This window comes from Monodelphis domestica, chromosome 4 (genome assembly GCF_027887165.1).
Source record: "Monodelphis domestica isolate mMonDom1 chromosome 4, mMonDom1.pri, whole genome shotgun sequence".
Lineage (NCBI taxonomy): Eukaryota > Metazoa > Chordata > Mammalia > Didelphimorphia > Didelphidae > Monodelphis > Monodelphis domestica.
The window spans coordinates 270,637,339-270,660,699 of record NC_077230.1 but is presented as its reverse complement, the minus strand read 5'-3'; positions in this window follow the sequence as shown (position 1 = coordinate 270,660,699).

The following is a 23,361-nucleotide window of genomic DNA, read 5'->3' as shown; positions in this document are numbered from 1 at the left end:
CATCTAGGCTTAAGGTCCCTTCTCATATGGTGAAAGAGGTGAATCAATAGACACAGAAATATTATTTGACCTAGAATATGATTAAGTCCTTGGTAGCTATTGTTAAACACTTTATAAAAAGGTTTTGTCAAATTTAAATATAACATTAATCATCTAATATAAAATTGCCACTCTAGAGACTTTAAAAATAATCAGCATTGACTTCAACAATTCCCTTTATCAGCACACTGTCCACTTTTTCTTGATTTAGATATAAATATTTTCAGCACTAGTTTGCATGTCACCATGTGGAGAACATTATTAGTGCCAGTAATAATGAGCACTCATCAAGCATAACTGGCTCTACAGTGTTGATTAATATTACTTGGGGCATCAAAACATTCTGACATTTCTTTTAAGATTATAGCCATCTTGCAATATGTAAATGAAATCAATGTCATGAAAAGCATTGATTGAGTAATAATCCATAAAAAATAAGTTATATTTTGTATGTTTTATTTCATTTTATTTTTTTAAGTAAACACCTTTTGTCTTAGAATATTACATATTGATTCTAAGACAGAGGAACGTTAAGGGATAGGCAATGTAGGTTAAGTGTGTGGCCCAGAGTCACACAGTTAGGGAGTGAATGAGACCAGATTTGAACCCATAACCTCCAGACTCCAGGACTGGCTTTCCATCTATTGTGTCACCTGCCTGCCCCCTATTTCATTCATTTTGGATAGGAATATTACGGAGTGTTCCTGAAACTTAGCACTCAATCCTTTTCATTGTACCAACATGTATCTAAATAATAAAACCCTAAATAGTTGTTTAATTGAAATATTGAAACACCTCATAGGACTTTAGAGGAAGGAAGCTGTGTGAATATAACATAAATTGTATCCCTTTATTCTGTTTGAAAACCCAGTTTTGATCAGCATTGGTACCACTCTTTACTAGGTGGTGTTCTTCGCTAAGGAAAGGGGCTGATGGATGTTCCAGTGCAAAGGGAGGGTGGAGGGTAGTATGTCTGAAAATCAGGACTAGGACCAGACTGAGGTAAATCCTGTCCAATCATATGAATCCAGGAGGAGTGGTGATAACTAACTTCATCCAAAAGGGCATGCAGGAAGCCTTTCTCTCTTGCTGGACAGTCTTCTATTGTCTTTCCCTCTCTGGAACACTGGCTCATGTTGCAGCTGTTTGAAGCTAGAGGCAGCTTCTGTAAAGTGGCTAGAATTGGGGCTTCCACATGATTGTATGATCTTTCTCCCCTTCTCTAATCTTTACTAATACATAATTATAAATTAAGGGAGTTTTAATCATAGCAAAGCAAAATGAAGGTCTACTAAGACAGTCATAGAATCATAAATTTAGAATTGGAAGGGTCATGGGTATACTCTCTTTCTGGGTTTTGCTTTTTTGTTCCTCTTCCTACCCTTCTGACTGCTTCAGGTTCTTTTGTTATATCTTCATCCATGTGAAGCCTATAGACCAACTTTCATCCAAAGCTTCATGCTATTCTTTCTTCTCTTTTCTTTCTGTATATTCTTACTCCATTATTTCAGAAGGCCTAATGGGTTCAATTATCTTTTTTTAGGTGATTCTCAGATCAATATTTCCAGTCCTATATTTTATCTTGAGTTATAATCCTATTTTATCAATACATTGTGGGTCTATTTCCTTTTCTTAGTTCTTGATTACATATTGTTTTGTTTTGTTTTGCATATCATCCCATCAAATTCAACTAACTCTCTCCTCTCTATCTATGCATGTTCCTATAAAGTTCTTAACTATTTTCCATACCTTAAGTATCCTTAGTAAGTTAGGTATCTCAGGTACTTTAAGTATCAAAGATTCCTCAAGTATCTTAACCTTATGTAATAGTACAATCAGTTTAATCCCATTGTTTCCCTTGATTATCTTAAGTGCTTTAACTATCTCTTATATTGCCAATATCTTAAATATCCTATTAAACATTTTCCCATGTAGAAATGTGATTGGTTTAATCCCAAACTGAATCAACTGACTTTTCATTTCTTTTTAGTTTTTTTTTTAGTTAGGTATCCCCCCCCCCCCCCCATAGGTGATTCTTGGTTGCAGTCTTAGATCTTTTGACTTGCAGAATAGCACATTCTACATCTTTCACTGTTTTAATGTAGAAGAATCTAGCTCCTGTGAAATCCTGTCACCCCATGATATTTGAATATCTTTTCTGAATGATTGCAATATTTTCTCATTTTCCTGGCAATTTTGGAATTTGACTATAATATTCCTGGGATTATTAAATTTGGGATCACTTTCAGTGGGTGATTGGTAGAATTTTTAAATGTTTATTTACCCCTTTATTTCAAGAACATTAAGGCAGTTCTACTAGATAATGCTGTATAATATGTTATTAAGGTTCTTTCTTTTTTTAACATGACTTTTAGGCACTTCACTGATTTTTAGGTTATCTCTCCTGCATCTGTTTTCTAGGTCAGTTCTTTTTCCAATGAGATATTTCATATTTTCTTCTATTTTTTAATTCTTTTGAATTTTTTTATTGTTTTCTTTTGCTGTATGAAGTCAACAATATCCTTTTGTTCATTTCTAATTTTTAGGAATTCATTTTCTTCTATGATGCTCTGTACTTGCTTTTTTAGAAAGTTATTTTCCTATTTGGTGCTTTGGGTAATAAAGGGGGATAAAAGGGAAGAGATTTATAACAATGGAAGAAAGGGTACAAAATGGAATGGAGTCTTCTTTCTTCTAGGCCAGGACAGAGAGAGAGGAGGCTTTGTTGTTTAGCCAGCAGAGAGAAGGAGTATGGATTTTGTCTTACCCCTCTCAGCCCTCTCTGAATTGACCCCCTTACTATGATTGCCTTCAATTCCTACTGTCAGACTCTCTGGGATCTTTGTTGAAAGAGGTTTTAGGTGTTGAGCCTCTTTCTTCCAGAGAGAGAGAGAAACCACTTTTCTCACCCTTCAATTCAGGTTGTTTTCTAATAAAGCTGGAGTAAGTTCTGGGTCCTAATAACTGAATTTATTTAAAGGAAGAAGGAAAGGGACAGGGCTGATTAAAGGTAAGGATTGAAATTCTGGAGGGAAAGAGGGAGAGGGGGTTCCTATCTAATCAACACTCTTCCCCCCCAAAGTTAGACAGCTCAGCTCTGATAACCTGAACCCCTAAGGGGTTCAGAGTAGAGAAACACTGGTTTCTTGGCTAGCACAGTAAATGTCCCTAAGTTGTAAAAATGAAGATTTGAACCTCAGACTTCAATCCCCAGAAGTTATTGGCAGTTCCCAAAATTCCCTATAATCTCACCTGAATCCCCACCTGGGCCAAGATCACAATTTGTATTTAAACTGAGTTTAACGCCTACTCCTCTCTCTTCCTGTACTCAGAGATTGCAAGGATGTAGCGAGTAGACTAAGCACAGGGGTTCTGAATTTGGCTTTCAGCCATGGGCACGTGGTTTATTATTTTGTATCCTTGATTTCTAATAATCTTAATAAACCTCTAAAATATAATACTTTTAGTAGAAAAATTAATTTAAGTGTTACAGTAATGGTGACCAAATGGGAAAAACTCTCAATTAAAAAAAAAGATAGCCTAGAAAATGATTTCTAAGCCACATTTCTCCAAGGCTTTTTAGCAAGCCTCTTGACTCATCTCACTCCTGCCTGCCTGCTTCCTGGCTCCTGGTCTCTCTCTCTCTCACCTGGTCCCAGCCCTGCCCACCCTGGCCCCAGCAACTCTGGCCTCCAACCCAGATGGCTCATTGCCCCAGGTCCAGTCCCAGGACCCAGGCTGCTGGTAGCTGCTGTGTCTTCAGAATCAAAAACCAGCTGGTAAAAATAGGGGTGATTTTTTTCCTTAGGCTATGATTAGCCTCCACATGGCAAGGGATGGCGGGGAGAAAGAGGAGAAGGAAGAGACTTTTCCAAATAGGAAGTTACATGCATGGTTACTTTAAAAGGATATCTTTTGAGTGCACTGATTCTATTACTTCAGGGGAAAAATTCAGCTCCCTGCAACTCTTTAGCCAAATTTGAGATTCCTAAACTCCACCGTTACTATGGGGGTGCAGCTCAGTGGCTCAGTGGATTGAGAGCCAGGCCTAGGGATTGGGAGGTCCTGGGTTAAAATCTGGCCTCAGACACTTCCGGGCGGTGTGGCCCTGGGTAGGTCATTTAACCTTACCACTCTTCTGCCTTCTGGCAATAGTCATCTAAAAGGATAATTTTTAAAAAATAAGGAAATTTAAAGAGACTGAAGGTTATATTTTAAGGCATTTCAGACTCCAATATTTTATAAAAATCTCTGTATTCTACTGCATTTTACTGATTGTTTTGTTTAACATTTAACTTGTTGATTTTGAGTTCATATATTAATGTATTCAATACTAATCTGTTACATTGAATCATTTTAATGTACTGGGTTTTAACTATTGTTATATTCTGTTGCTTTCCCCCTATAACCTTACCGAACAAACACTATTGAGTAAGCCCATATAAAAACAGCTTTTCTATTTTTGACTTTGTAAATTGTCACATAGAGGATAGATGGGCTCCATCAGAAAATTGCTAAAATTGTATAACAACCTTTGAAAAATTTAATGAGCTAAATATCTCAATTTGTCTTGATTTCCTTTCATATTTGCCTTCAAGGGTTCACACATTTCTGTTTTGGCATTGCTATCCTCTTCTGAATTTGCATTTTATTCTTCCCTTTTGATTGAATAGCTTTCCAGGGTCATAACTTTTCTTTGTCTTTTGAGGGATTTTTCATTATCTTACCTTTATTTTGAGGCTCAGTTCCACATATGTGGTGGACAGAATACTGTCCCCAGGTTTCTTGGAGCCATGTGCAATGGATTTAGCTGGATTCCACTCCAGAGATAACAGCTGCCCCTGATGCTATGAGAGCTGGGGTTTTTTCTTCTACGGAAGATTCCCTTGGATATGCTTATACAAATCTGATTCTCAAGCTCCTCCTCAGCATGTACTTGTATTAGGTTGCTTTTACCACTGCTGACTCCACTACTCTTACTTCTAGTCCCAGTTCTTGAACAAGGCTGTTTCTCCAGCTGCTAATTCTATTCATCTTAACTTTCCCATAGCAGATGGTCCTTATTGCTGCCCCTCTGTTTTCTTTGGCTAAAACCCTGCTTCATTCTATCTTCTGTTGGTCTGTCACTCCAAAATTTTTTTTGAGGTTTTTTTTTTCTTTTTTAGTTGTTTGGAGTTAGGTCTGGGTAACTTCAGATGGTACCTTACTCTGTTGTCTTAGCTGCCAGAAGCATGTCTATCAATTAGAAAATAAGTCAATGATCAAATGGTTTTCTTATCAAGGGTCCACTCAAACAGTATATAAAGACATTGCTGGACTGCTCAGTAGAATCTGAAACATGGTAGTTTACTTCCAAATAGAATAGCAAGCCACTATAAGGGTTATTATAATATCAGACTTCATCTTGTTTTATTTACCTTAAAAGCAAAGTATTCCTTTTGCTTTTCTATAAATCTAAAATAATTACAAACTGTGGATAAAGATCCTAGTATGGATCTGTATTTAGAAATGTTAAAGTCATTTAACATCAGTTCATGATAATCCCCAAACCAGAGTGTAAGGAAGCAAAGCAATTTATGAAAAAGAATTGAAAATCATGCCTGGAAAGTGTGAGGCACATTAAATTGGGTGTAGCTATGAAACTTTATTGAGTGTCTCTGAATAATAGTTAAGCTGAAGTTACATCAGTATATTACTCCACCCTTGTTGTCCTCTGGTTGAACTTGTCATGTCTTTAACTGATTATACCTGCAGGCTGGAATACTACCTGTCCAGATAGTCAACCCTGTCAATAGTGATTGTGTAACTTGTTTTGGCTTTAGAATTCTAGAATTAGTGTCTCTTCCAGGACTACTTGGCTAGAAAGAAATGTCTGCCATTGTGGGCAGAATTGCCTCTCTCTTCAGAGTTCATGAGCAACTGTTTCCCCTCAAGCTGTGTAAAGATTAAAATTAATATCTGAATACTCCAAGTATCAATTTAGAGCAACTTAGAGCAAAAGGAAAAGTAAAACCAGAGAAAAAACCCAGTCTTGCATAGCTCCACCCTGCTACAGCCAGGTAGAGCCCAAGCAAAGCTGCCTAGCTCCATGCCACTCCAGCCAGAGAGCCAGTGTGGAGGAAGCTGAAACTGAATACCAAATTAACCAATGAAGCATGACAGGAAAGGGAAAAGAGGATGGTGGGGGTTGTAGTCCCAAGGGTTCAATATTCCAATCAATACAGTTGGTAGTTGAACTTCCAGACTAACCCCCTTCTTCAAGATTCTAAGAATCTAAGCAGGTTCTCTCCTGTCAATCACTGCTGCATCACAATCCATGGCACTTTCTTGAAACCTCATTTCTTTTGTCAAAATATGCTCTCTCACTTGGTATTACTTTCCATATTCCTTTGGACTTGGCTTTGCCCACTGTACCCCTGATCATTGCCATTTTATTTATTACTTCATTGTTAGGATACCTGGATTTTTTCATTTAACCTGATCTTGAAACCTAAGAACCACCTGTACCACCCATGTACCTGTCAATTAGATAAGCACCTTAAACAATAGATACATTACATGTCCTACTGGTGATGATTGGGTAGCTTCTATTTTCCATTTTAAATATCCCACCATCAAAAAGGAATCAGATTATTATTATTATTTTTTAAACCCCTACCTTCTGTCTTGGAGTCAATACTATGTATTGGCTCCAAGGCAGAAGAGTGGTAAGGGCTAGGCAATGGGGGTCAAGTGACTTGCCCAGGGTCACACAGCTGGGAAGTGGCTGAAGCCAGATTTGAACCTAGGACCTCCCGTCTCTAGGACTGGTTCTCAATCCACTGTGCTACCCAGCTGCCCCCTCAGATTATTATTGATACATCTGCTACTAGTGATACAACTGCCTACCAAAGAAGTTTTATTTCCTCAAATTTATTAAACAGTGACTCCTGGGAATAACAGATAGGGAATTCTATCTTTTCTTATTTAATATGTCAAATAAACCTAAGTCTTGTTTATTTCTCTGTAGAATTTGAGAGGAATACATATGAATTGGATCAGTGAGCATCTTCCCTATAAGTTGGATGGATGGATTCTATCATTTTGACTAATACATACACACACACACACACACACACACACACACACACAGGATCTAGAAACTAAAGATAAGAGATGGATTCAAAATCTCCAGTTGTCCTTCAACCTATTTCTAACTAGAATCTCTCTATGTGGCCCTATATAAGGCACTTCTGGGATTGCTTTTCTTCTTGAATGTCAAAGAAAGGAGTTGCAGGTTGAAAGATGTGAATTTAAATTTCAACCTTTCCCTGGAAATTAGTTTGACCCTTTTGAACTTCACTTGCTAGTTCAGGCAATGACATTAATTCTCATTGTTATTTTAATACACTGTGAAGATTAACTAACATGGACATGTAAAAGCCCCTAGGAACCTAAAATGCAAAGCAAATGTATCCTCCAGATTTCCAAGATGCAAATGAAATATAGCCAGAAGGGTATCTAAGCAGCTTTAGGTAACTAAAGCTTATGACCTGTTCCTCTTCTCCAATACTTTGTCTGAAAGGATATACTAATGACACTATTAGGCCACTGAGTCCATTTCCCAGGGTAGCACATAAGGGGTAATTTCCTTAAGAATATGTTCCAGCCTTTTAACCCATCTTTTTAAAATTTCCTTAGGCAATAAGATTTTCACCACTTCCCTTGGGAGCCACAATTTAAATGGATTCTCACTATTAAGAGTTTCCTTTAATGTTTTCCCTGCTGTCAAGCGGACTCCCACTATGGACTAAATCAGGTTTCTCAGTCATGAATGCCTAGTAGTTAGATATACAACTTTCAGGAAAGATACTTCAGTTTGTGGTAAGAGGAGAAAAGAAATCTCCAAACTGCATAATCAGGTGAATCCCTCATAAAGTTTTCAGAGCATGTAATTCTAGCTGCCTACATTAATGAAATTAGTAAAAGCCAGATGACCAGATCACTAGACATTTTTGAAATCTACTTTATGGAAGTATTAAAACATTTTCCATAGTAGCAAGAGTAATAGTGTCATTTGAAAAGTTATTTCTATTGAAACTGAATAAATAATTCTTCTCATACAGCATTCATACTTATTGCATTTCTACTGAGCAAGAGAAACTATCTATCTAGCATATATTTGCCTTTCAAAATCATTGGGAGAGATTTTCTTATTCTCTGAGATTTTCTTGAGTAGTATGAGCTTTAAAAAGGAACCAAACCAGAAATGGAACCAAGAGGGGAAAATGTGGAACACTGATATTAGCTAGCATTCATAGTGTGGTGTGTTTTGTCTTGATTGACCACATTCATGGAATTTTCTGGTCTCTTAGAATGTTACTGAATGCCCAAATGAATAAATAATATACTAGCTACTCTGGGGAAATGTTAGCTAAGAAAAAACAAACATAAGCTTCTAACACAATGTTGAAAATATTGTGAATTGGACCAACTATTCAGGAAAAGTATTTAGAAAACAAGAAAAGTGGGAAACTATTTGATTCATTGATTCAGACATTATATTGATGTGTATAAACCCTAAGGAGGTCAAAGAGAGACAGGAATCATTTAATGGCAGAATGCTAATAATAGCACTAACAGACTAACAAATAAAATGAATTTCCATCAATTGGGGAATGGCTGGAGAAATTTGTTATATGAACATAATATAATAAAATGAAGCAAAATGAAATTAGGAATATTACCCTCTCTAAGACATATGGTAATATTTTCATTAATATAGAGATAAATCAACAAAACCAGAAAAGTGATATTCAGAATAATTATATCATCAATGAAAGATTATTTAGAAAGAAGACAAAATTTAGGTAATTGAAATTTCAATAATGATACATGGCAATAGATCATGAAAAATACTTCTACTCTTATAGCAATGACAGATTATAATGGTGCATTATAATTCATATATTGTCAAGTGTGGTCACAGTTCAGATTTTTTTCTTTTTTTCATTTTCTTTTTTTAATTAAATATTTAAAATTTTTAATTCATTAATTTCGAGTTTTTGAATTCCAAATTGTCTCCCTCATTCCCTTTTTGTGAAGGAAAAGATAGATTTTTTTTCCTATTGATATTGTCAACTAGAAAAAATGCAGAACTATTAAATAGTCAAAATCATTCTTTAATCAAAGGAAAAGGGGTGAGCACTACTAAGTTGCGACAACAGAGATGCTCCCCAAGACTGCACAGTCTGAACTCCCTGGTCACTGACCCATGGGAGTGCCACCGACTCAGGATGGACTCCAAGGAACAAAAGAATTTGAGGAACCTATATACCACTCTAGATGACCTGGGGGCTTAGAGTGAGAGGGACTGTTGACTGACTTTATAATGGTAAGAAAGGAAAATGAGGAGTTCCAGACAGGAATAACAGTGAGGGGCTGATGCCCTACAATGGACACAAAAAGGGAAAGACCCAGCCCAGGACTGGGCCACCTTGGTAAAGGACCTTAGCCTAGGGGGATAAACCATAGGGACAAAAGAGATACTTAATATTGGATGGGATTAGCTGTTCCCACCCAAACTACCAGGAAGTCCCTTGTCTGGTGAAGTGGGACCTTCCCTCAGGGGGAAACCTCTCTCATGGCAAGGTCAAAACCTGGAGTTTCTACCCTCAAACTAAATAAACTGGTAATTTTTATATTTCCATGTTGACAATATGATAATATCAATTATAATAAAAAACTATAAGAGATTATATATGCTGTCATGCAAAATATGTTTCTATATTAGCCATGTTGCAAAAGAAAACACAGAACTTCATTCCCTCTCCCCAAAAGAAAAATGTGTTAGGGCCCAGTTCGTCGCCCACCACCAAGGAAGACCTGTAGACAATGCAATCAAGCAAAAGGGTTGTTTATTGATCTGGTGCACACCAGAGGGAGCTCAGCAGAAGAGTTCCGCCTGTAGCTTGTAAGTGTAGAGGTTCTTACCCATCACCTGCCAGCATATCACCCGTCAGCATACCTGGCCCACAAGTTCTTCCTGGAATCTACGGCTAGGGCGTCAACACATTTACGTTCTCTGCCGGGGGTCTGTTTGTCAGATGTTCTACAATGATATGTGCTGCTGTGACCGAGCAGTTCCCTGCTTGGGCCTCCTTCATTCCCTACTTCTTTTTCTCTTAGGGGGCAGAGGGAAGTCCTGTCCATGGGGGCAGCTGATATCCCTCAGTACGGTGCTCAATGGTGGCTAGGGGTTGGTACTGTTGTCGGAGGGCCAACACCTGGATTATATCCAGGCAATCTTTCATGAACCGAACAAGGCGGTTGAGAATACAGGGGCCAAATGTCAATAGTAGGATTAAGATTATAAGGGGCCCTATGAGGGATGTGACTAAGGTAGTGAGGCAGGGAGAGGAGTTAAAAAGGTGGGTGTACCAGGGGTTAGAAGCTTCTCTCTCCCTCTGTCAGGCTTCTAGACCCTCTCGCAACTTGCTCAGGGAGTTCCTGATAATACCCAAATGATTAACATAGAAGCAGCATTCTTCACTCAAGGCTGCACAGAGGCCCCCCTCCTTAAGGAAGAGGAGGTCCAGGCCTCGTCGATTTTGAAGGGCAACTTCTGCTAAGGAGGCATGGGACTTCTCAAGGAAGTTGATAGAGGATTCTAGCCTAGCTATATCCTCATCAACTGCCTTGAGGAGGTGGTGGTACCCCTGTGTCTGCATGGCAAGGGCGGCGATGCCCACCCCTGCCCCTGTTGCTGCTAAGAGGGTGGCTATGGTTATGGCAATAGTAACGGGTTCTCTCTTACATCACGTGGACGATATGTGATCCCATGTTTGAAGGAGGTCCTGATCAGTATAATAGGTCACCCGGGGTACTGTTGACACGAGAACGCAGAATTCAAGGCTGTCATTAAGGGAGATGGGAGAGATGCAAGGCTGGAAGCCAGAGTGGGAGCACAGCCATCGCTCCCATTAAGGGGGGATAATATATTTATCTCCCGGGAGGTGGACAGTGGTCGAGCAGAGGTGGGGATCTGGGCAGCTGGAATTGCCTGCCACACAGGTGCCATTCCCAATGACCGAGGAGAAGGTTAGGCCAGGGACCGAGTCACCAGGGACTGAGTCACCCCATTGGCACTCGGATGGCTTTCCTCTCGAGAGCTGGTATAGGAGGCATTCTGGCTGAAGGCCTCATAATAGGGTGAGGATGCGACTAGGCAAAGCCAACATCATTCAGTGAGGTTTGGGGAGGAATGGTGGAGGGCCGAGAAGGAGGCTTGTAGTAGGGGAAAAAGGGGGTTGTCACACACAGGATGATGGTGAGGGGGGATTCTGGTGGTTGGGGTGGAGATCAGTGGCCGTGAAATGGTGGTCCCTTGCCAGGATGGAAAAGTGGTGGTCTCTAGCAGGGAGGGAAGACTTGTAGAGGGAGGCGGCTTGAGGGGCCTGAACAAACTGGGGTTAAGTACCAGATTGGGTCCTACTGGTATGGGCGGGGGGAAAGCAGGCTCTTTCCGAAGCGTGAATAGGCCTCCCAAATGTGGCCCGTCACCGTGGGATATGTACCACCAGATTCCCCAGGTCCTGCCCAGCATCCAAGATTGGTTGGTGGCCTGAAAGAGCTCCAGGATGAGCTGGTTGCACTCGGTTTTCAGGTATGGGTCACATCTGCGGCAGTGATGACCACAAGCACGGGGACCCCATTTCACTGTCAACCAGGAGTCAGGGTTCAATGGGGTCCATGGGTTGCAGCCGTGCTGAGTATTCCCTCCAGTGGCTATAGTCTCGCACCCCCAATGGGAACAATAGTATTGGTTTGGCTGGTAGCAGTAAGATTTCCCAGGGTTAGAGGCAGGACAGAGGTAAAATACTCCCGTGTTCTTACAGATGGTTTCAGGGGTTTTACTGGGGGGGGGGGGGCACGTATGTTCTTAGGTCCCCATATAAGGTCACATGTTTGAAGCTGATGAGGGACCATTTCCATGGTTGGTGGGAGGACCTTGCCTATAGAATGAAGAGAAAATAAGCGAGAGAAAGGGGAGGCAAGGGGAGGGTCATACTGTCCAGTGAAGTTTAAGCTTCAGAGGAGTGTTGGGATGAGAAGTGGCTGTCCAGACTTTGGTAGCCTTTGGCAGGTCTACAGCGGTGGATCCAAGGGCCAATTCCATCGACCTTAAGAGCTGAAGGGGTAACAAAGAGGATTACATAGGGTCCCTTCCACCATGGCTGAAGGTTTGCCTTGGGGTGTCTCTTAACCCAGACCCAATCCCCAGGTTTAAAAGGATGAGGGTTATGGGGAGGAGGTTGGAACCACACCCGGAGCCTCGGCCAGAGGTCAGACTGGATCTGAGAGAGGGAGAGAAGAAAGTCCTGCAATGAGGGGCTACCGGGGGTCACAGTTGGGAAGGTGGAGAGACCGGTGTGGGGGGAATTGAAGCATAAAGGATTTCATAAGGGGTGAGGGAGAAGGGCCCAAGAGTATTGTGGGCCTTAAAAGGGGCTAGGGGAAGGAGCGTCACCCAGTCCCGGCCAGTCTCCAAAGAGAGTTTAGTGAGAATCTCTTTTAGAGTCCGATTCAATCTGTCTACCTGCCCTGAACTCTGGGGGTTATACTCACAGTGTAATTTCCATTTGATCCCGAGACCCCCTGCCAGTGCCTTTAGAGTTTTGGCCACAAATGCAGGGCCGTTGTCTGAGCCTAGGGAAGAGGGCACCCCGAACCGGGGAATTATTTCTTCCAGCAAGATTTTAGCAACTGCATGGGCAGTTTCAGTCTTTGCTGTAAAAGCCTCTGGCCACCCCGTGAAGGTGTCCACAAGAACAAGGAGGCACCGGAATCCAAATTTGCCAGGCCATACTTCGGTGAAATCAACTTCCCAATGCTCACAGGGTCAGGTGCCACGGAGGCGGGTTCCGGGGTGCAAGTTCGGGTTTGCCAGCCAGGTCAGCTGGCAGGCAGTACATTTGTCGACCAACTCTGTAAGGAAGGCCCAAGAGCCTTGAAAGTGAATCCGTCCTTTCCAGACCAGTTCATGGAGTTTGTTAGCACCCAGGTGCATGAGATGGTGGAGGTGGATGGTCAAAAGTTGGCCATCAATTCTAGAGAAAAGCAAGTTACCAGCAGGATCCTGGAATAAAGTCCCAACAGGCTGTCTTTCCTTCCCTTTTATCCATTGGTGGTCACTGTCTGAATATTGTGGAGGGTCCGGTGGGGGGTTCAGGATGGGAGATGAGGGGCCCGGTGGCTCTGGGTCGGCCTGGATAGGCAGCACTAGGGTATGGGCCCGGTCTCACATTGCAGCTGCCTTAGCCGCCTTGTCTGCCCAGCGGTTTCCCATGGCGGGGAGAGATGAGCCTCTTTGGTGTCCTGGGTTGTGGACAACAGCAACTGAACGGGCCTCCCAGATGGCTGCAAGGAGATCTTGGACGTCCTTGAGGTGGGCCACAGACTTCCAGCTGAAGTGACAAACCCCTTTTCCTGGTATATTGGCATGTGAGCATGCAGGGTTGCAAAGGCATAGTGACTATCTGTATAAATGCTGACCTGCTTGCCCTTTGCCACACACAAGGCTGCTGCCAAAGCAATCAGCTCAGCCCTCTGTGTTGACGTCCCTTCAGGAAGGGAGACGTCCCAGATAATCTGGCCAGTATGGTCTACTACTGTGGCTCAGGCTCTCCTACCTTGAGAGGGTACGAAGCTGCTGCCTTCAGTGAAGAAGAGGAGGTCCAGATTGGCTAAAGGGACGTCCTTAAGGTCAGGCCATGCAGATATCGATTCCACAAGGATCTCTTGGCAGGAATTTGTTTCAGTGCCGTCGTCCCCAGCGGGGAGAAGGGTGGCGGGGTTAAGGGTAGACACCACTCGGAAGGACAATCAAGCCTCATGCAGGAGGAGCGATTGGTAGTAGGTCAGCCGAGCATGGGACAGCCAGCACGCCGAAGGCTGGTAGAGGACGCTCTCAATAGCATGTGAGGTGGCAATGAGAAGTGGTTGGCCATGTGTAAGTTTGTCAGCGTCTTTGACCAGGAGGGCTACTGCTGTGATGATGAGGAGGCAGGAAGGCCATCCCGCCGAGACAGGGTCAAGCTGTTTGGAAAGGTCCCAGTTTCTGGGTGAGGACCCCTTTTGCCACCCCCTGAAGGTCATCAACGGAGAGCTGATAGGGTTTCTCTGGGTCAGATAGGGCTAGGGCCGGGGCCTGCAGCATAGCCTTTTGGAGACCCTGGAAGGCGATTTCCATGTCCTCAGTCTAGAGCCAGTGTGAGTTTTCCCAGGTGGCAGTGTAGAGGGACTTTGCCATCTCTGCAAAGTTAGGTATCCAAAGATGACAGTATCCCACGGATCCTAGGAATTCCCATACCTGCTGGGGCAAAGAAGGGGTGGGGATGGAGAGGATGGTCTGGGTCATGGCCAGAGTGAGCCAGCAGAGACCATCGTGCAGGCGATAGCCAAGGAAGGTGACCTCTCGGCAGGCTATGTGTGCTTTCTTGGCACTCACACGATAGCCAGCCACCTCGAGGAAGAGCAAGAGGACCCTTGTAGTCTCCTTGCAGGATTCCTTGGTGGGGGAGGTGATCAGCAAGTTGTCCACATATTGCAAGAGAATCACAGTAGGGTGTAGCTGGTGAAAAGGTTTCACATCTTCCACCAATGCATCGCTAAAGATGGTCGGGCTGAGTTTTAATCCCTGGGGGAGCCTCATCCATATGAGTTGGATGGTCGAGTGGGTTTGAGGGGAAAACCACTCAAAAGTGAAAATAGACTGACTAACAGCGGCCAGTGGGAGGGTGAAAAAGGCATCCTTTTGGTCCAGAGTAGTATATCAGGTCAGGGAAGGGTGTAGATTGCTAAGGAGAGTATATGGGTTTGGGACGGTGGGGTGGACATCCTCAATATGCTTGTTAACTTCCTGCAGGTCTTGAACGGGCCTGTAATCCCCTGTGCCTGGTTTATGGACAGGAAGGAGTGGGGTGTTCCATGGAGATTTGCAAGGTGTGAGGATCCCGGAGGCCAGAAGGCTCTTAATGTGGGATTTAATGCTGTCTCTGGCCTCAATGGACATCGGGTCTTGTTTAACCCATATAGGGGTGGCCCCACTCTTGAGGGGGATGATAATGGGTAGTTGATTTATAGCCAACCCAACTCCAGAAAGTTCAGCCCAGACCTTAGGAATGGAGTCCACCCATGGCCGCACTTGGGGGGGGGGGGAATATCCAAAGGGGCTGGGTCAGAATATAGAAGGTGTTCATTCTGGAGAGCTAGGGTAAGGACCATGAGAGGGACTCCTGAATCATCTGTAAGGGACATGGTTCCGCAGGAAAAATGAATATGGGCCCCGATCTTGTGGAGGAGATCTCGACCAATAAGGGGAGCCAGGTTCTCAGGGATAAAGAGGAAGGAATGGGAAACTTGAAGGGTTCCTAGGTTGACAGTCCACACTGTGGTCCAGGGGTATTGGTTTGACCCCATTACCCCTTGGACGAAGGAGGTTTTGGAACTGGTTTTCCCCAAGGGTGACAGGAGGACCGAGTGTTCGGCCCCGGTGCCCACAAACATGGGAAGGGTTTTCCCCTCAATGCAAGCCATTACCCAGGACTCAGGGAAGGGGCCTGAGACCCATCCCCCTCAGTCATCCTCAGCAAGGGCAATAACAATCTTGTTGGGCCTTCCCCAGTCTGTGTTGGAGGGGCTATCCCAGGACCTTGGGGGGCCCTGTCTTCCTTGCCTCATTCTGCCTTGTATTCTCTGGGGGCAGTGATGCTGCCAGTGGCCAATTTTTCCAAAAAGGAAACAGGAGCCACATGGGCACTGATCAGGCGGTTGCCCCCCAGGGGAAGGGGGGTGGGTTAAGGTTGCCACGAGGACCTGGGTTGTCTGCTGTGGGGTGCTGATCAATTGCTTCCTAGCCTTCTCTTCCCTAGTCTGGAGGTCCTGCAAATGCTTGAGTTATTGTTCTTCGGCCTCCTTTTGTCTCTGTTCCTGCCTAGCAATGTCCTCCTGCCTTAGTCAGTCAGCTTGTTCCTCAGGGGTTTCGCGGGAGTTAAAAACTTTCTCTGCCACCTTAAGTAATTCGGTTAGAGATTGGGCTGTGAATGCATCCGCCCTCTGGAGCTTGCTGTGAATGTCAGGGACATTGATTGACAAAAGCAAGGAGAATGGCTGTCTGGCTATTGGGTGCTGTTGGGTCCACTGGGGAATAGATGCAGAAAGCTTCCTGCAGCCGCTCAAGAAACACGGCAGGGGTCTCTTAGGGGCCCTGCCTAACAGAATCAATTTTAGCCAAATTAGTGGGTTTGCGGGCCGCTGCCCAAAGCCCAGAGAGGAGAGTCTGGTGGTAGGACTGAAGAAGCTCCCTACCTTGATCAGTGGTGAAGTTCCAGTCAGGCCATTTGGTGGGGAACGCTGTGGCGAGGCATGCAGCGTCAGTGGTGGGTCTCCCATCGTCCCCAAGAATCAACTTTTTACCTTCAGTGATGATCTGATTGCGCTCCTCACTGATGAAGAACATACAGAGTAATTGCTGACAATCATTCCAAGTAGGACTATGGGTAAGAAAAATAGACTTGACCAGGTCTATTAGCTTCTGGGACTGCTCAGAGAAAGGGGGATTTTGATGTTTCCAATAATACAAGTCGGAAGAAGTGAAAGGCCAGTACTGGAAAACAAGGGGACCCCCTTCCACCATGGGTCCGACAGTGTGGACCGGTAGGACAGTGGTTGATGAGGGGGCTTCTGCTGGAATGGGAGGAGGCAGCTGCATTGAAGGCACTCGGCCTCTGGTGCAATGAGCTGGAGGAGGGCTGGGTAAGTCTGCTCCCTGTACTGCTGCTGCCTCGTTTCCATCAAGGGGAAGGGGAGGGTATAACTGAGGGTTACAGTGAGGAGGCTGTAAAGGAGGGTTGGGGGGGTTCCTCTGGTGGTGGGAGGACCAGAGACAGAAGGGAATCTTCAAGGTTAGTTTTCTTAGGCTGGCCCCTAGTGAAGCCACTAGGACATGGACGGCCTCCGTATAAGGTTTCAACCAGGGTGGGGGGTGTAGGGCTAAGTCTTGCCAGGTCAAGATGTAGGGAACTTGGTCTGGGTGCCCTGCTGTTCTGGGGAGGAGGACCCGCCCCTGGATGGCAGAGATGACACTGTTCTGCCAAGTACCTCCTTGGGGCCACCCACACCCAAAGGTGGGCCATTCTACATTACATAGAGTCTGCAACTTTCCCTTATGAACTGTCAGGCTTAGGTTTGCACCTCTTGACTTAAAGTCAGCATAATGTTGGAGGACCGGGTCTAGGGGGATGGACTGGCCTTGACCCATATTGGGTCCAGAGGTTAAGGAGAGGATGAGGAGTTAGATCATAGAGGGTAGGACGAGGAGGGGGATGATACCAGAAAGGTCAAAGAATCCCGATACTGGCGACCGCTTGTCAGAGGCCAGCTGCCCTGTTCCTCCCATGCTGCCAAAAAGACCCAGTGTGTTTATGAGGGTCACCTAGGGCTATAAGAGTCACCTAGGGCTATAAGAGTCATTTAGAAATAATGGGGCATCCCCCGGTCTCTCTTAGGGGTGCAAAATCTTCCCAAGGGGGACTCGAACCCCCTTCCCTTTAATCTAGTTGAGAATAATCCCAATCTGACAGAGACTCGAACTACGCCTCAGGGGACTTGAACCCCCGAAAGTTCCAAGGTACCTGATGGAGACTTGAACTCCTCCTCAGGGGACTCAAACCTCCTGAAAATTCCAAGGTCAGTATGTACCCTGGACTGTAATACTTCACCACTCCTCAGACATATCTCAAGCTCTTCCCCTGGTTCCTAACTGGCTCCCTCACAGGTGATAATACTGTGAAACTGTAGAATCCACTCTCAGAAACAGGTAGGAGGTTTGGAAAGATGCTGTGGAGTGAACCCCTTACCCCAGAATGGGATGGGCCTCAGAACTTGGCATAGGATGTCCTCGTATTGCCTGTGAGGCACGGCATCTCCCTTCCGCTAACCCGTATGTCCAGCGAGAGTCCTCCTCTCCCCATACACATTCGGTCACCACACACACACACACACACACACACACACACACACACACACACACGGCTCTCCTGAAGGTCCGGTCCAAGGCAGTGCATTTGGCCCTTCTGTCAAGGAGTTCTGAGGTGGGGAGGAGGCAGATGAGCCCGCAAATGTTAGGGTCCAGTTCGTCACCCACCACCAAGGAAGACCCATAGACAATGCAATCAAGCAAAAGGGTTGTTTATTGATCTAGTGCACACCAGAGAGAGCTCAGCAGAAGAGTTCCATCTGTGGCTTGTGAGTGCAGGGGTTTTTATGCCCATTGCCTGCCAGCATATCACCCATCAGCATACATGGCCCACAAGTTCTTCCTGGAATCTATGGCTAGGGCATCAACACATTTACATTCTCTGCCAGGGGTCTGTTTGTCAGATGTTCTACAATGATATGTGCTGCTGTGACCAAGCAGTTCCCTGCTTGGGCCTCCTTCAAATGAAGATATTTTTTTTAAAATGACAATGCTTTTCTCTGCATTCAGTCTCTAACAGTTCTCTCTCTGGTTGTAGATAGAGTAGTATTTTTCATCAAAAGCCCTTCATAATTGTCTTCGATGTGTCAACATGGAATCTAGGAATCCCAAACTTGTGGCCTAGTGGGATCTGGTGAACCCCAGTTTTCAAGATTAGCTTATAGGTTTGAGATCCCAAAGTTTGTACTTGTTCCTTGTTCCCTGTTCCAATGGGAATCCACCCTGAAAGGAATTCCAGGCTGGCAGTTTCAGACTGAGTGGGAGACCCTCAAGGGAATGACAATCCTAGTTGGGTGGGACTAAGCATATGCTAAGAACCCTCATTGTCTTAGGTAGTCTCCCCTATTATATCAGAGACCCTTTCCCAAGAAGATCCAAATCTGGGCAGGAACCATCCTTTAGTATCTATTGTAAGCAGCCCTTTCCCAAGCTTGATTGTATCCTGTCAATGTAGTTTGAACACTCCCATTTTCTTTGTAGCTATAGTGATGTCAATCATCTTCCCTTGTCCCTGGATCCCCCAAATGGTATATAGGTTCCCCAAATTCTTTTGTTCCTGGGAGTCATCATCTAGCATGGTGGCACTCCCAGGCGTCAGTGGCCAGAGCGGCCAGAGTTCCATCCTTAGACTCTGTGCAGTCATGTGTGGCATGCAGCTCTGTGTCAAGGCTTACTAGCACTGAACCCCTTTTTGCCCTTGATTAAAGAGTGATTTTGACTATTAATAGCTCTGTGTTTTTTCCCAGTCGATAGATCATTATATTGCTTAAAATAACTAAGTCATCCAAAGTTGATCCTCACAATATTGCTCTAACTATATACAATGCCATTCTGGCTGTGCTCACTTCTTTGCATCAGGTCAGAGAAATCTTCCTGAGTTTTTCTGAAATTATCCTGTTCATCATATCTTAGTATTTCATCACAATTTTATGCCACAACTTGTTCAGCTATTCTTCATTTGATGAACATCTCAATTTTTAATTCTTTGACATAAAAAAGAGCTCCTGCAATATTTTTGTATATATATGCCCTTTTATTTTTAATTTGATCCCTTTGGGATACAGACTTTTAAGAGGCATTACTAGGTCAAAGTGCATACAGTGTGTTTTGGACCTTTGGGTATAAATCCAAAATTGCTCTCCAAAATGCTCAGAAATTCACCAACAGTGTATTAGGCACTTCTTTATCCAAGAGATGTTATCTAGAATACTGTATGGGCAATGAAATAGTCCTGAACATGGTACTAACAAAGGATCCCTAGTTATTTCTTTCTGATCATTTTTTTGACTTTATAAGTGTTAGTAGCCTGAGAGCTTTCAAAGCTGCTGTTACTGTTGCTACAGTTGTTGATACTATAGTATTGTTATGGGGTGAAGAGGTATACCCCTGGGATTCGGGAAGTATACCTTTTGCAAGAACGCAAGACTCCAAAACTTAGCTTAAAAACAAAAAGAGAAATTTATTTATTTAGGAGGTAATGTTGAGAATGGCCAGGAGGACAGCAAGGTGGAACAGCAAGATGGAGAGCAGTTCCTTGGGAGGACAGCATGGATGGAAAAGCTGTTCCCCATGAGGACAGCATGGATGGAAAAGCTGACCCCCCAGATGGCATCAGTTCTGGGGATTTTATACTTTTTACAACAGAGAGTGTTAATCACTCTGGCATTTGGTGGAGTGAGGTGGTCATCTGACTGGGGTCTGCCTGGAGGCATAAAGATTCCTTAGTTTTAGGAAACAAACAGATATCTGAGATGTAGCCTGATAGGATCCATCAAAGGAGGACAATCATCTCAGGACCCCAGAGGGGTCATTGGAAGTTTTTAGGCTCAGTCACGAGGATATAAGGGGAGCTAGGGAGTTTCCGTAATAATAGTTTGTCTGGGTTTCTGGGGGTACAATGCCCATATCAGTATCACACTTGTGCTACCCTCTAGGACTAACAGTTAGGCTACCCAGCCCACCCCAGAGTCTAATATCTGTTCTAGTGATGTCCTAAGTTTTCTTGGGATGGAAATTGTTTCTCTCCCATCTTTTGTTATCTATCTCTCTGGAAATGACTGAGGCATTTAATAGTTCAGGTGAGTACTGTCTCTACTCCATTCCTGAGATATTTTCTTTTTAACTGCTTTTTTTTTTATTAAAAGGTAAATTATGGGTTTGGTGCTGGACCTGAGGTTTGGGTGGTGGGGGTAGTGATTGGAACAGTAGGGAGCCAAGGACTTTTATATACAAAAATTGCCATTATCTAAAAGTAAAAGGGCATCAATAAAGTATATTTTAAAAAGAAACAATTTAATTCTATTAAATTCATCAGTATGTATAGATTTAAATTATCTGAAATACACAATCCAGGGACATTTTTGTTGCTCTATACTGCTTCTTATGTATTAAAAAAATATATTTCCCCAACATTACACTTTCCTTCAAGAAATAAGTTCATTTAATTGAAAAGACAAGACATTCATATGAGAAACCATTAATTAAAAAGACATGGCAATACATGATTAAGGATAAAAATGAGTCATATAGTTGATAAGTGCTAAAACGGTTAAAAAAGCAAACAATTTATTTTATGAAAGCAGAACACTCTTTCAGGGCTTTGCTTTATGTGTCAATATATGTGAGTTATTGTGTTATCCTATCCATTGACATACTTATTTCAGTACTGCAAGAAGCTATAATTTCTTTGGAGTGGGTGATCTCTCTATAGACATCAGGTTCAACCCCTTCATATCTTTTTAGACAATGTAATGAGTTGCTCTCTTTAAAAATACTATTGCATTAAGATGATTTTCAACAAATGGGCTATAATCAGGGTAACTTTATTCAGAACTTTTAAAAATTATTAGTGGAACTAATGAAGCTTATTTTTTGCTAATGTAGACTTTAAAAATCTAGGTTAATCTCCATACCATCATGAGTTGGTGCTTTCGTGGATGCCTGGACATTCTGATTCCTTTTCACAAGGAAATTCAGACAATAATGCTTAGTGGTTCAATTAGGGTATAAGCAACAAAAGAAACTACTCACACTTGTATAGCATTTGTAAAATCTCCCTTTTAATGATCATGTGAGGCTACAAGGGGGAAACACTATTGTAATTAGTTGCCTGTAGAGAAACTGAGGCTCAGAACTAAAGCAACATTCTCATCGGCACGGCTTAGAATTGTTGAAGCTGGAATTAAATCCCAGGTCTCCTCCCTACAATTTTGGTCCTCATTTCACATGGCCAAGTCCTAGGAAGTTCTAAAATGAACTCATTTTTAGTGATAAGATGACCTTTAGTTACATAAATCTGCTAGAGGGCCAGACTGAAACTTCTAGAATAAAAAGAAAAGAAAGAATAAAGGTGGTTTGTAAGAATGAGAAAACTTTATTGGATTTCCTTCTAAGCCTTTGGAATTCTCATCTCTTCAGGCCCAAGGAAATGAAAATAACAAAAATGAGAAAATAATGTGTTTGAAAAAGCTCACGGTTATCTTTAGGGGTCATTAGATTCAAAAAAGGAAAAAGAGGATAGGGAATTGTTGGGAATGGTTATACCTATTATGGTATATTTAATATGGTATCTCTAAATGCAAATATAATTGGAAGATTGAGCAAGTGATTCAGATAATTTAGACCTTAAACCATATTTACTTTATCTTTACCTGGGCATTTTTAAATGGTCCTTTAGGTCTACATGGAGAATCCAGGCAATTATCTGCAGAGTTCAGTTATCAAATTATGATTTTGTTTGGATAAGTTTTCTCAAGTAACAATGAAGCATTTTAAACTGTATTATTAAGAAAATTAATTCAGTTTTTAAGTAACTATAGATATTGACAAAAGTATCAGATGGATGATTATAGGTCATAAAATTTCTAATTAGTGCTTCTTTTTCTGTTTCTTTCATGTGCTTATTATACTCCATTAGTTGGTTACCCCTATTTTTTTATTTTATTTTGGTTACCCCTATTTTCAAAGAAACATAAACAGATGGATTTTTAAACCATTAGACAAAAGAGTTTGACTTAGATACCTGGCAGCTAATTAATTAATTAATTAAGAATATTTTTTTCCATGGTTACATGATTCATGTTCTTTCTCTCCCCTCCTAGCTCCCCCTTCATATAGGCAATACAATTCAATGGGGTTTTACAAGTATCATTGATCAAGACCTATTTCCATATTATTAATATCTGCAATAGAGTGATCATTTAGGGTCTACATCCCCAGTCATAACACCATCAAACCATGTGATCAAAGAAATGTTTTTCTTTTGTGTTTCTACTCCTACAATTCTTTTTCTGGATATGGATAGCATTCTTTCTCCTAAGTCCCTCAGAATTGTCCTGGATCATTGCACTGCTCCTAGTAGAGAAGTCTATTGCATTTGATTGTGCCACAGTATATCAGTCTCTGTGTACAATGGTACAATGTTCTTCTGGTTCTGTCCCTTTTGCTCTGCATCAATTCCTGGAGGTCTTTCCAGTTCAAATGGAATTCTTCCAGTTTTTTTATTCCTTTTAGCACAATAGTATTCCATCACCAAGAGATACCACAATTTGTTCAGCCATTCCCCAATTGAAGGACAACCCTTCATTTTCCAATTTTTTTGCCACCACAAAGAGCACAGGTATAATTATTTTTGTAGAAGTCTTTTTCCTTATTATCTTTTTGGGGTACAAACCCAGCAATGGTATGGCTGGATCACATGGCAGGAAGTCTTTTAAAGTCCTTTGGGCATAATTCCAAATTGCCTTCCAGAATGGTTGGATTTATCCACAACTTCAACAACAATGCATCAGTGTCCCAATTTTGCC